The sequence below is a fragment of the Tursiops truncatus genome, chromosome 17 (genome assembly GCF_011762595.2).
Source record: "Tursiops truncatus isolate mTurTru1 chromosome 17, mTurTru1.mat.Y, whole genome shotgun sequence".
Taxonomy (NCBI): domain Eukaryota; kingdom Metazoa; phylum Chordata; class Mammalia; order Artiodactyla; family Delphinidae; genus Tursiops; species Tursiops truncatus.
Window position 1 is genome coordinate 38,924,775 of NC_047050.1, and position 14,704 is coordinate 38,939,478.

Consider the following 14,704-nt stretch of genomic DNA (forward strand, 5'->3'; position numbering starts at 1 on the left):
TAGAATGTCATATAAAAGAAATGATTTGTATTATTTAAATTATTTTGAGTTTGTCTTCTTTTACTTATCATTATGCTTTCCTTGCTCCAGCAGTATTTGGTAATTATCTTGTTTTTAAAGCCCATCTAATAAGTATGTAGTGGTATCTCATTGTGGTTTTGGTATTAATTTCCCTAATAACGAATGATATTAAGCATTTTTTCGTGTATTTGCTCCATGTATCTTCTTTGGTAAAGTATCTTGTTCAAATCTTTTCCTTGATAAATGGAATATTTATAAATGGAATGGAATATTTATAAATGGAATATTTCCTGCCATATCAATAAACAAAGGATGTCATAGTCACCAATGATTGCAGCCCTCCAACATGAGCTGGTGAGTCCTGAGGAAACTCAGGGCTGAAAAGAATAGCAGCCATCAGACTGCAGCCACTCCCTGCAGCGAGCCCAGCGGAAACTCAGGGTGTGAAAATACAGGCCCCAGATAGCTAAGGTGCATATCAAAGGAATGATTTCAGTGAGCCCAGACTCTTGCATCTTCCCATACACAGAAAAGCACTAAATCCCTTAACTTGAGATATCTGGTTTTCTTTATTTAACAATAATCTTTTTTTTTTTGACAACTGATTATCAGTTTATTAAAAATGTTGATTTAAGCATCTGCAATAGTGACTTCAACCTCGACTCCTGGCTCAATACTGTTAGAAGTGATCTGCTTGACAATCTCAGAGGACTGTGCAGGTCAATAAGTCGCTTGTGGATCCTCATCTGGAAACGATCCCAAGTCAACCTTCAACACAAGGAGTTTTCCTTGTAGTTATTCTCAGAGTCTTGGTAGGCATCGGAACCCGTCCTTTCACCTTGAGATTCTTTTCCTTTGCGCCTCTGATGAGGTCAGCACATACCTTCTCCAAACACTTCACGTTGCGGCTGATGAGGGTGATTCGAATCCGGTGAATCGCCACCTCGGGCTCCACGGGAGTCTTTTCGATATCTGTAAAAGCCATGGCTGCGGCACGGCTTCCTGACCGACTTGTTCCTCAGCGAGGGCGAACAGCGGTGAGTCAGGAGCATGAGTGGGTGGCCTGAGGCTCCGCTGCAGCGGCGACCGCGTCTTCCTCCAAGAGCTAACAATAATCTTTTGACTTCCGACTACCTGCTCTTTGCTGCAAAACTCCTCTATATCCTGGCTCCTCCCCTCGTCTCCTCAGAGCAGTTTCTCAGTTATCTGAAACGCTGTCTCCCAGGCTGCAGTCCTCACTTTACCCCAAATAAAACTTAACTCGCAACTCTCATGTTGTGCATTTTCTTTAAGTCAACATCCTGTTACTTTCTTTTTATTTATTTATTAAGAATATTTTTTGAGTTTAAAATTTTTTTCCAGGTTTATTGAGAAGTTTAAGGTGTACAACATAAATAAATAATTGATATAAGTTTAAGGTATACAACATAATGATTTGATATACGTATGTATTGCAAAATGATAACCATAATGTTTAATTAACATTCATCATCTCACACAGTTACAAAATTCTTTTTCCTATGATGAGAACTTTCAAGATCTACTCGCTTAGCAACTTTCAAATGTACAATACAGTACCGTTAGCGATAGTTGTCACACTGTACATAATCTTATAACTGGAAGTTTGTACCTTTTGATCGCTTTTGCTCAGTTCTCCCACTCCCCACTCCTTGCCTCTGTTTTCTTTATTTCTGTGAAAAATGATATTGGAGTCTTGTTAGGGCTTGCACTGAATCTATAGGTGGCTTCAGGTTCTATGAACATTTTAACAATATCAATTGTATCAATACATGAATATAGGATATCTTTTGATTTATTTGTGTCTTCAATTTCTTTCATTAACATCTTATAGTTATTAATGTAGAGATTTTTCACCTCCCTAGTTAAATTTATTCCTAAGTATTTTATTGTTTTTGATGCTATTGGGATTTTTTTAAAATTTCTTTTTTAGATAATTCATTGTTAATGTATAGAAACACAGCTGATTTTTGTGTGTTGATTTTGCATCTTGCAACTTTACTAAGTTCATTTATTAGTTTTAACAGTTTTCTTTTTGTAACATCTTTAGGATTTTCTACAAGTAAAATCATGTCATCTGAAAATAGAGATAATTTTGCTTACTTCCAGTTCTGATGCTCTTTATTTTATTTTATTTTTTGCCTGATTTTTCTGGCTAGGACTTCCAGTACTTGTTGAATAGGAGTGGTGAGAGTGGGTAACCTTGTCTTCTTCCCAATCTTAGAGGAAAAGGTTTCAACCTTCACCAACTCTATGTTAGTTGTGGACATGTCATATATGGCCTTTATTATGTCAAGGCATGCTTCTTCTATATCAATTTGTTGAGAGACTTTTTTTAAAATCATGAATAGATGTTGAATTTTGTCAAATGTTTTTTCTGCAACTATTGAGATGACCTTATGATTTTTATCTTTCATTTGATTAATGTGATGTATTACACTTATTGATTTGTATATCTTGAACCATTCCTGCTTCTCAAGGGTCAATCTCTCTTAATCATGGTATATGATCTTTTTAATGTGCTATTGAATTTGGTTAACTGGTATTTTGTTGAGAGTTTTTGCATCTATATTCATCAGGGTTATTGGCTGTCATTTTCTTTTCTTGTAGTATTCTTGTCTGGTTTTGGTATCAGGGTGATGGTGGCTTCATAGGATGACTTTGGGAATGTTGCCTCCTCTTCAATTTTTTGGCAGAGTCTGAGAAGAATTGACATTAATTCTTCTGTAAATGTTTGGTAGAATTCACCAGTGAAACCATCTTGTCCTGGACTTTTTCTTTTGTGAGGTTTTTTTTTTGTTTGTTTTTTGTTTTTGCGTTACGCGGGCCTCTCACTGTTGTGGCCTCTCCCGTTGCGGAGCACAGGCTCCGGACGCGCAGGCTCAGCGGCCATGGCTCACGGGCCTAGCCGCTCCGCGGCATGTGGGATCCTCCCAGACTGGGGCACGAACCCATATCCCCCGCATCGGCAGGTGGACTCTCAACCACTGCTCCACCAGGGAAGCCCCTGTGAGGTTTTTGATTGCTGTTTCACTCTCCTTACTCATTATTGGTCTGTTTGAATTTTCTATTCCTTCATGATTCAGTCTTGGCATATTGTACGTTTCCAGGAATTTAGCCATTTCTTCTAGGTTGTCCAGTTTGTTGGCATATAGTTTTTCATAGTAGTCTCTCATGATCCTTTGTACTTCTGTGGTATCCGTTATAATTTTATTTATCTTTCACTTATTATTTTATTTATTTGGGTCCTCTCTCTTTTTCTCTTGCTTTGTCTAGCTAAAGGTTTGTTTATTTTTTTATCTTTCCAAAGAGCAAACTCTTGGTTTTATTTTTCTTTTCTATTGTTCTCACATTCTCTATCTTTTTATTTCTGCTCTAATCTTTATTATTTCCTTCCTTCTGCTAACTTTGGGCTTAGTTGGTTCTTCTATTTCTAGTACCTTGAGGTGTAAAGTTAGCTTGTTTATTTGAGAACTCTCTTTTTTCTTAATGTATGTGTTTATCACTATAAATGTTCTTATTTCTGCTTTTGCTTCATCCAGTAAGTTTTTGTATATTGTGTTTCCATTTTTTTAAGTCTCAAGATGCTTTAAAATTTTTCCTTTAATTTCTTCCTTGAGCTATTGGCTGTTCAAGAGTGTGTTAACTTCCATATTTTGTGATTTTCCAGTTTTCCTCCTGTTATTGATTTCTAGTTTCATATTACTGTGGTCAGAAAAGATACTTGGTATGATTTCAGTCTTCTTAAATTTGCTAAGATTTGATTGTGGCCTACCATGATCTATTCTAGAAAATATTCCACGTATGCTTGAGAAGAATGTGTATTTTGCTGTTTGTAAGATGGAATGTTCTGGATAGGTCCATTTGGTCTATAGCATTGCTCAAATCTACTGTTTCCTTATTGATTCTCCATCAGGATAATATATCCATTGTTAGGAGTGGGGTATTAAGGCCCCCAACTCTTATTGTATTGCTGTTTATGTCTTATTTTAGGTCTGTTTAATATTTGCTTTATATATTTAGGTGCTCCAATGTTGAGTGCTTAAATATTTAAAATTGTCATATATTCTTAATAAATTGACCCCTTTTTCATTATATAATGATCTTCTTTGTCTCTTTTCACCATTTTTAGCTTAAAGTCTATTTTGTCTAATGTGAATATAGCTACCCCCACTTGCTTTTGGTCACCGTTTGCTTGAAATATCATTGCAATCCCTTCACTCTCACTGTGTGTGTCTTAAAGCTAAAGTGTCTCTTTAGTAGGAAGCATATTGTTGGTTTTTTAAAAAAAATTATTCATCCGTTCTATGTCTTTTGATGGCATAATTTAGTCCATTTACATTTAAAGTAACAATTGATAGCTAAGGATTTACTATTGTCATTTTGTTAATTGTTTTCTGAATGTTTTGTAGATTCTTTGTTCCTTGCTCCCTATTTGCTCTCTTCTTTTGTGATTTGGTGATTCCTTGTAGCAGTATGCTTTGACACCTTTATCATAATCTTTTGTGTAACTACTATAGGTTTTTCCTTTGTGGTGCTATGAGGCTCACATAAAATATATAACATCCTATTTTAAGCTGATAACAACTTAACTTTAATAGCATTTCTAAACTTACACTTTTCTTTCCCCACCCTACTCATATTTTAGGTTATTATAGTTACAGTTTACACATTTTTATTTTGCATATCCAATGAAAAATTATTGCAGTTATGGTTATTTTTACCACATGTGTTTTTCTAACTCTTCAACTAGAGTTGCAAGTGAATTATGCACCGCCATCACATTATTAGAGAATCTGACTTTTGAGTATATATTTACTATTACCAGTGAGTTTTACACCAGCATTCATATGTTTTTATGTTAATTAGTATCCTTTTATGTCTGCCTGAAGAACTCCTTTTAGCATTTCTTGTGAGGCAGGTCTAGTGGTGATAAATTCCCTCAGCTTTTGTCTGTTTGGAAAAGTCTTTATCTCTCCTTAATTTCTGAAGGATAGCTTTGCCAGGTATTGTATTCTTGGTTGACAGTTTTTTATTTCAATATTTTGAATATATCCTTTCATTTTCTCCTGACCTGAAAATTTTCTGTTGAGAAATCCACACATAGTCTTATTGGGGCTGGGGGCAGGGGCGGTGTGTGGAATTTCCCTTGTATGTGACATGTCACTTTTCTCTTATACTTTCATATTTCTCTCTTTGTCTTTGACCTTTGACAATTTAATGTGTCTTCCTGTAGCCATTTTCAAGTTCAACCTATTTGGGGTTCTCTGGGCCTCATGAATCTGGATGTCTATTACTCTCCCCAGGTTTGGAAAGTTTTCAGCCATTATTGATTTAAATATCTTTTTGGTCCCTTTCTCTTACTCTTGTCCTTCTGGGATTCCCAAAATATGTATATTGTTTTCCTGATAGTGTTCCACAAGTTTCATAGGCTTGCATCACTCTTTTTCATTCTTTTTTCTCCTCTGACTGGATGATTTCAAATGATCTTTCTTCTAGTTCTCTGATTATTTCTTCTGCTTGGTCAATCTATTGTTGAAGCTCTCTATTCAAGTCAGTCATTGTATTTTTCAGCTCTTGTGGTTCACTAAACTTCTTAAGAGGTTTTTTTGAATTCTTTATCAGACAGTTTATAGATCTTCATTTCTTTAGGGTCTGTTATTGGTGCTTTATTAGTTTCTCTTGGTGATGTCATGTTTACCTGATTTGCTGTCATCCTTGATTCCTTGCATTGGTATCTGGACATTTGGATAAGTGCACCCCTCCTCCAGACCTTACAGGTTCACTTTGGCAGAGACAATCCTTCACTATTCGGTTCTGCTTGGGGTTCTGGACTGGTCAGCTGACAGTGTCTTTGGGCAGGTGGGGCTTGCTATTGGAGGGGTGGTCTCTATTTGGTGAGGTCACTGCCCGTGCACTAAAGTCCAGGGAAGTGCTACTGGCTGGGAATAGCTGGATAGGACTGCTGGTTTAGTTTTCTGTCTTAGCTAGGCTATATGATGGACTCCATGGTTGCACGGATTCTCTGGTTGGGCTTCCTAGTCAGGTAGGACTGGATGCTATACTTGGCAGTTGGGCAGGGCTATGAACTTGCTTTCCTGTGCAAGCAGGGCTGTAGAATATATTCCATGGATATTACTGCTCAATGGCTGGAGACCTGAATCTGACAGGGCTGCCCACCAAACTTCCTGGCAAGATGGGACCACTGGCTCAGCTCTGCCAATGGGTAGGGCCATTGGCTGGGCTCTCTGCTCAAGTGACAATGTTGGTGAGGCTATAGAGGGCTATACAGCTTCCAGGTGCTCTGGGTAGGATTTGTGGCCAGGTGGAACTGGAGGGTATATTTAGCCCTAGGCAGAGCTTCAGACTTGTTTCCCAGCTTGAGTGGAGCCATATAACAGATTCCATGGCTGGCATGGCTCAATGGCTGGGGAACAGAATCAGGTAGAACTGTTCACTGGTCAGATAGGGCCAACAGCTAAGCTCTGCAGGTGGGAAGAGCTTCTGGCTGGGCTCTCTGCTTGGGTGACTCTGCAGCTGGTTATAGGGTGCAGCCTCCTGGGTACCTTGGTAAGGCTTCCTCATTGGATGAGACTGAGGGCTATATTTAACAGTAGGTAGGGCCATGAACCTAATTCGCTGCCTGGGCGGGACAACAGAACATGCTCCAAGCCCAGCTTGGCTTGCTGGCCAGGAACCCAAATCATGCAGAACTGTGCACTGAGCTCCCTGGCCAGACAGGGCCACCAGCTGAGCTCTGCAGACAGGCAGAACCACTGGCTGGGCTCTCTGCTCAAGTGCTGCTGGGCTACATTGCTTCCAAAGTTCTCCCCCCAGGTTTCCTGGTCAGTCAGGGTGAAGTCTGCACCTAGTGATGTGTGGGGCTATGAAATAGCTTCCTTGCCTGGGTGGTGTGGCAGCATAGGCTCCAAGCCCAGATAGGCTCATTGTTTTGGATCCTGAATCAGACAGAACTGCACACCAATTTTCTTGGCCAAAATGAGGCCACTGGCTTGGCTCTGTAGATGAGCAGTTGGCTGGGATCTCTAATTGGGCACTGCTGTGAGAAGGAACTTGATCTACCAAGATCTGAACCCTGGTTGCTGTAAGCCTTGCCCTCTACTTCATCACAGTCTGATCTCCAGTGGGCAAGCCCTGCAGATTTCCCCTGTGATTCCTGTGAAGTGACACCCAAATGGGCCTCCTGGGAAAGGACCCACAACACATGGGGAGCTGAATGTCCATCTTGGGCTCTCCTTTTCCCACTGGAGAAACCATAGGCCTGGGGGGGTCCCCTTAGTGCAGTGCTATTCTGGCCTGGGTGAGGGGCAATGAAATCAGAGTGTAGCTGCTTCTCCTACCCTTCTCAGTCTCTGTGGTCCAAGGGGATGCTTCAGCCTCACTTCCATGGTCTGGGATATTTACAGTGGTGTCTTGTCTATGGACAGTTTCTAGTTGGTTTTCTTATGAAGGGGACTGAAGTTGGGAATAATCTGTTGCCATGTTGATAATGTTACTCCTTTTTTAAAGAAATGGGGTAGTTTTCTTATTGAATTTTCTTATTAAGAATTCTTATGTATTCTTATTATTAGTCCTTTATCAGATATATGTTTTGCAAATATTTTCTCCTAGTTTATGTCATTTTTTTTTTCATTTCCTTAACTTTATCTTTCAAAGAGAAGATGTTTTTGTTGGTGGTAATGTTAAGTTGGTGCAGCCACTGTGGAGAATAGTATAGATGTTACTTTAAAAACTAAAAATAGAGCTACCATATGATCCAGCAATCCCACTCCTGGGTATATATCCAGAAAAGATGAAAATTCTATTTAGAAAAGGTACATGCACCCCAATGTCCATAGCAGCGCTCTTTACGATAGCCAAGACATGGAAGCAACCTAAATGTCCATTGACAGATGAATGGATAAAAAAGATGTGTGTGTATACACACACACACACACACACACACACACACACTCACTCATACATAAAGGAATATTATGCAGTCATAAAAAAGAATGAAATAATGCCATTTGCAGCAACATGGATGTACCTAGAGATTATCATACTAAGTGAAATAAGTCAGACAAAGACAAATATCATATGATATCAATTATTTGTGGAATCCCCCAAAAATGATACAAATGAACTTATTTACAAAACTGAAACAGACTCACAGACATACAGACATAGAAAACAATCTTATGGTTACCAAAGGGGAAAAGGGGGTGAGGTGGGGTGGGATAAATTAGGAGTTTGGGAGTAACATATACACGCTACTATATATAAAATAGGTAAAAAACAAGGACCTACTGTATAGAACAGGGAACTATATTCAATATCTTGTAGTAACCTGTAATGGAAAAGAACCTGAAAAAGAATATATATATATATATATATATATATATATATATATATATATATATATATATATATATATATAAAATCTCCTTAGCTATACACCTGAAGCTACACAACATTGTAAATCAACTATAGGTCAATAAAAAAATTTTTTAAAAACACAGAGAAGATGTTTTTAATTTTGATGAAAGCCAATTTATTAGATTTTTTCTTCTTTTATGATTCATGGTTTTATTTTTGGTTCTATGTAAGAAATCTTACATAAACTAAGGTTATAAATATTTTACCTATGTTATCTCCTAGAAGTTGTATAGTCTCATGTTTTACACTTAAGCCTATGAATTTTTAAAGTTAATTTTTGTACATGGAGCAAAGTATGGGTCAAAGTTTATTTCTTTACACTTGGATATCCAATTGTGCCAGGGCTGTTTGTTGAAGAGAATGTTGTTTATCTACCGACACTTTGTAAATACCAGTTGTCCATATATGTATGGGTCTATAGCTGGACTCTCTATTTTGTTCCATTGACCTATGTGTTCATCTTTTTTTTTTTAACATCTTTATTGGGGTATAATTGCTTTACAATGGTGTGTTAGTTTGTGCTTTATAACAAAGTGAATCAGCTATACATATACATATATCCCCTCCCTCTTGCATCTCCCTCCCACCCTCCCTATCCCACCCCTCTAGGTGATCACAAAGCACGGAGCTGATCTCCCTGTGCTATGTGGCTGCTTCCCACTAGCTATCTATTTTACATTTTGTAGTGTATATATGTCCATGCCACTCTCACTTCGTCCCAGCTTACCCTTCCTCTTCCCCGTGTCCTCAAGTCCATTCTCTACGTCTGCATCTTTATTCCTGTCCTGCCCTTAGATTCTTCAGAACCTTTTTGTTTTTTTTTTAGATTCCATATATATGTATTAGCATACAGTATTTGTTTTTCGCTTTCTGACTTACTTCACTCCGTATGACAGCCTCTAGGTCCATCCACCTTACTACAAATAACTCAACTTCGGTTCTTTTATGGCTGAGTAATATTCCATTGTATATATGTGCCACATCTTCTTTATTATGTGTTCATCTTTTCACAAATATCACGATGTCTTGGCTATTGTACCTTTATAGTAAGTCTTGGAATTAGGTCCTACAAGTCTCCCAACTTTGTTCTTCTTTTCCAAAATTATTTTGGCTGTACTAGATCCTTTTGCTTTTCCTGACACATTTTGTTTTGGAATTAGTTTTGATTTCTAAAACATTCTGTTGGGATTTTGATTAGGATTGCTGAAATTCTTATTAGTTAGAGAAATTGTGTTGCCTCTCTTAAGAGACATTTTTGCAATTATTCCCTGGTGTTTGCTTCTTTTTCCCATTTATATTTACCCCTATACCCTGAAGCTAAAGTGCAGTTGACCCGGAATGACATTCAGCCTACAAAAGTAGCATGAAGGTCTTGCAATTGGGGTTGTGGTCTCAGGATTCAGGCTGCCTTTAAATGTGGGGGAGTTAGTGCTGAATAGTAGTTCTAGAGGCAGCCAGAGGTGGGAATGTGCAGGAGGGAAACCAACTTTGTGTTGTTTCTTTGAGCCTTGAGTAGATTGGAGCTAACTTCTTTAGCTTGTGCTACACTCCTCAGAGGAACGGCATGACTGAAATGTGAGAAATAGTACTAGTTTCTTTGATTATTTTAAAGTCTTCTCTTCTCCTTGTTTGTTGCTATTTTGGAAATCTCACTCATTCATCATTTACTCCAGTTGTCTCTTATTCTATCCCCTTTATCTTTTCCTTCCCTCACTCCAAATTCTTCCTTAAATTTCTGATGCTCGTTAAAAAGATGATCCTCTAGAGATTAGTAATGTAAATATATTTTGGTAGAAGTTTTGAGATAAAAAATTAAGCATAAAATTAATCAAAGTTATTGGGATGTGCTGATTATGATTAATTGTTGGATAAAATGTTCTGACAACCTAGGAATGTTTCCCCTGGTTTGACTCCAGTGTTAATCCACAACTTCATCCCCAAATAACAGTGTCTCTGTAGTGTATCTTTTACAACTTAGTGGAATTACTGAGTTTCAGATTTTCTTTCTTCTTCATGCCTGGCAGCCATGGACCAATTAATCTGAAAATATGAACATTTGAGGAGGATATTTTTCAGTGACTCAGCAAGGCAGCAGATGGCAAAATGTTTAATGTTTATTTCAAATCCATTTCCATATTGGATTCACATCCAGGAGGAGTGCTTAAAAACATTTTTATTTGGATAGAGACTGTTGTTCACTCTCAGACAACAATCTCTGTTGAAAAAACCATCATTTGAATTACAACTTATTTGACAAGTATGAGGCAGACATCGCAGCTTCAACGATTATGAGTGTGGCACTCTATCTTTCCTACCTCACACTGTATTTTACTTGCCATGGATATATTTACAAATGTTGTTTTTTAACAGAATTCCTTAATTCATGTATTTGTTCATTCATTAATTTACAAAACTTGTATTGAGCACTTACTATATTATATGAGTATCTATCTGCAGATGAAAAATCGCAATAAAATGGTCTATAATCAAGGACTCTAAAGTCTATTGGGTTTAGTAGCTTCATTAATAAGATTTAATTCCATTAAAACATTTATTTTGCTAGATAACCCTGCTTTTGTTTTGTTGGGCATACCTTTCATTCTAGAGTGTCTTGAAGATTGTTTAGGGAAGCTGGTTTGGTGACTAAGTACCAGAGACAGATGTACCTAGAAGGGTATAAAACTTATATTTGAGTCCCTCTTGCTTGCACAGACCACTTCCGGGGCTCTGAGAGGGGACCTATAAGTGTGTTTATATGGTCATAGTTTTTGTAAAATTTGCAAAGGTAAGATATTTTAACTGCAATTGGTTAAGACGACGGCCTCTTTCCATTCTGAATTTCCCTCTGTCCTTCTTCTCACACTAGATGGTAATGGAGGGACTATGGGCATTTTTGGGGATCCAGCTAAGCGGAAGTTGAGTTAAGGTTCACTTAGTTTGGGTTTTGTAAGATATGTTTATGGTTGGTATATCTATTCCATGAACAGTTTTCTAGCTGTCCCATGTAGGAATAACATAGAAATACTGCTCACTGAAATGACTCCCCCAGTGTTTTAACTTGAAGCTGCAAGAAGAAAGTCATAGTGCCCAGCACTGCCTAACATGTTAGGCGGAGGAGGAGCAGTTTAAAATGTGAACAGCTAGAAGCTAGGGTGGAAAATTCTTTCACACTGTTGATGTGCAAAATCGTAAACCATAAATTTAATTCTCATCAATGCTTAAACAAAATGGAAGTTTTCTTTCTTGATGAAATTATATTCCTAAATGCAGTACCTGCAATTGTAAAAGCACTATACAACCTCTTCTTTTTATTAATGAGAACTACATGAAATAGAATTCATCAGAATTTCTATATTTGTAGGGCACAAGCTGAAGCTATGCTATAGACAACATTTATGTAGCATTGTACGTGCTATGCATTCTAGCGTATTGAATAGCATCTTAGCATACCATTACCAGGAATAGTTATTAAGCCCAAATAAACTATATTAAGCTATCAAGTATGAAAAATAAATTTTTAACAATTATTATAGAGGAATTTAAATTTTTTCTGAATTAAAAAAGTTTGATATAGAAAATAATATTACAATATTTTTGTCATATGAAGAGACAATCAAACTAACAGCCAAAAGATGTAGGACAAAAAGTATTGTACAGATGTGTCCAGCTCCATTTTTCTTTCTCAAGATTGCTTTGGCTATTCAGGGTCTTCTGTGTTTCCATATAAATTGTGAAATTTTTTGTTCTAGTTCTGTGAAAAATGCCATTGGTAGTTTGATAGAGATTGCGTTGAATCTGTAGATTGCTTTGGGTAGTAGAGTCATTTTCACAATGTTGATTCTTCCAGTGTAAGAACATGGTATATCTCTCTATCTGTTTGTATAATCTTTAATTTCTTTCATCAGTGTCATAGTTTTCTGCATACGGGTCTTTTGTCTCCTTAGGTAGGTTTATTCCTAGGTATTTTATTCTTTTTGTTGCACTGGCAAATGGGAGTGTTTCCTTAATTTCTCTTTCAGATTTTTCATCATTAGTGTATAGGAATGCAAGAGATTTCTGGGCATTAATTTTGTATCCTGTTACTTTACCAAATTCATTGATTAGCTCTAGTAGTTTTCTGGTAGTGTCTTTAGGATTTTCTGGTAGTGTCTTTAGGATATGTATAGTATCATGTCATCTGCAAACAGTGACAGCTTTACTTCTTCTTTTCTGATTTGGATTCCTTTTATTTCTTTTTCTTCTCTGATTGCTGTGGCTAAAACTTCCAAAACTATGTTGAATAATAGTGGTGAGAGTGGACAACCTTGTCTTGTTCCTGATCTTAGAGGAAATGGTTTCAGTTTTTCACATTGAGAACGATGTTGGCTGTAGGTTTGTCATATATGACCTTTATTATGTTGAGGTAAGTTCCCTCTATGCCTGCTTTCTGGAGGGTCAGTTTCTTCGTTAATAAAAATATTATGTTGAATTTCTGGATTTTGTGATTTTTCCTACCTTTGTAAATTTGTAGCTTGTTGTAATTTCTTTTCTCATTTTAAATAAATACTTACATGTCTGCCTAATTTTATATTAGTAATTTTGCATTATTTCTTTTAAAGATATCTCTCAGAATATATATGCTTCAGGCTTCCCCAAACCTGGGTCTGCTCTCTATTTGCTCCAGATTTCATTTTGTTCATCCAGTGATTCCTCAAGGAAGAGTAAATTTGGGGAACTGAATTATCCCTATGGGAGGAAACGAAGAAAGGAATTGGGGAGGGTTCAGTAAAGGGTGAAGGCAGAATAAAAATGAAGAAAAAGGGAAGTTAATGTGTTGAACACTTACATGATTGAGTTAAGATTGGTAGTGAATTGAAAGAAGGGGAACATGGGAAGAAGAATGGAAACAGGGACAAAAGAGAAGACGAATGGGATAGCACGTCTCTTTCGTTTAATAGAAATAACACAGAAATTAGAATCAAAAACAGTTTCCTTAATCTGTCCAGCTGTAGGTATGACCTTGATCAATTCCCTTATTTCCTCTGGGCTTTCTGCTCCTTCTTTGTAAAGCAGAGATAATAATACATATCCTGCGGGTTATCAGGATTAAAAACAACTACATCAACCCCCCAGCCCACAGCAGGGTCTCGTAGCTATTATCACTGTTGTTGATTCAATCAAACGTTGTGAAGGAGGCTCAGCAAAATGTAGAATCCCAGATCTCAAGAAAAACCTGAGGGACGAATGTATAGGCATTGCCTGCTTATGAACGGAAATATCAGGAAAGTTAATGCATGAAAAGAGACACAGATTAAAGGAGGCAGAAGAATGATTTGGGATATATGAGGTTAAAAGAGGGGGGCTGAGAAAACAGATTCCTCATAATCTAATCCCTACATCATGGCAAGAAAAGAAAAACAGATGCCTCCTTGATGGAAATGGTAGAGGAGGCACAGGAAGAAAATGGGCAAAGTCTTACAGGGCTCTTAGGTTAAAAAGTTTGAAATTGGTACTGATAGTATGTGGCCATTTGGCCAAAATTGTGTTGTCAATGTATCTGCGTCTATTAGGCTGATGAATGGTCAACTCCAGGGCTCTTGGACCCTTACTAGGAATATCTATGGGCCCAGGTCTAAAAGAAAACCCAGAGACTCCATTCAGAAAATGAAGACTCTGGGTTACTATGGAATTTTCAATGAAATAATGGAGTTGGCAAATAAAAATTTCAGTTTGTATCTGATCAACTGTCATTTTGCTGGGTTAGGGGAAATAATACTAGACTTTAAAATAGTGAAAAAGAAAAGGAAAGAAGTTCATTACAGAAGAACAAGACATTATCTTTGGAATTAAAAAATGTACTCCAGGTGGCTTCCACTTTGAGGAAAATTAAGTTTGAAATGTCGACTTCTCAGTCTATAAATTAGAACCTACATATTTACATGTTCCATTTACAAAGAGATGGAAGGCTGAATTCCATCTTGCTTACAATGCTTAAAATGTCATTCAAATTCTGAAATTTCAGTTCATGGTTGGCTCTCTGGGTGACATGTGTTGCCTAAACTAGGGCCCAGGAAACATATATATATATATATATTTTTTTTTTAAAAAGGGAGTGGTGAGAAGTGGCACAAGTATGGCCCAAAATGGACACCTGAGGAGAGCCACAGGCTAAAGCTGAGTGTTAGTTAGTAATGTGACAGAGACCCTCTCCTTGACCAAATTTTAGTTGACGCCTCTGAACCCTATT

The 14,704-nt window shown here is 37.3% G+C and overlaps 1 pseudogene; it reads right to left on the minus strand.

Moving 5' to 3' along the window:
* Positions 1-542: 542 nt before the first annotated feature.
* LOC101321664 (small ribosomal subunit protein uS10-like) lies at positions 543-1,006 on the minus strand (annotated as a pseudogene).
* Positions 1,007-14,704: the final 13,698 nt, after the last annotated feature.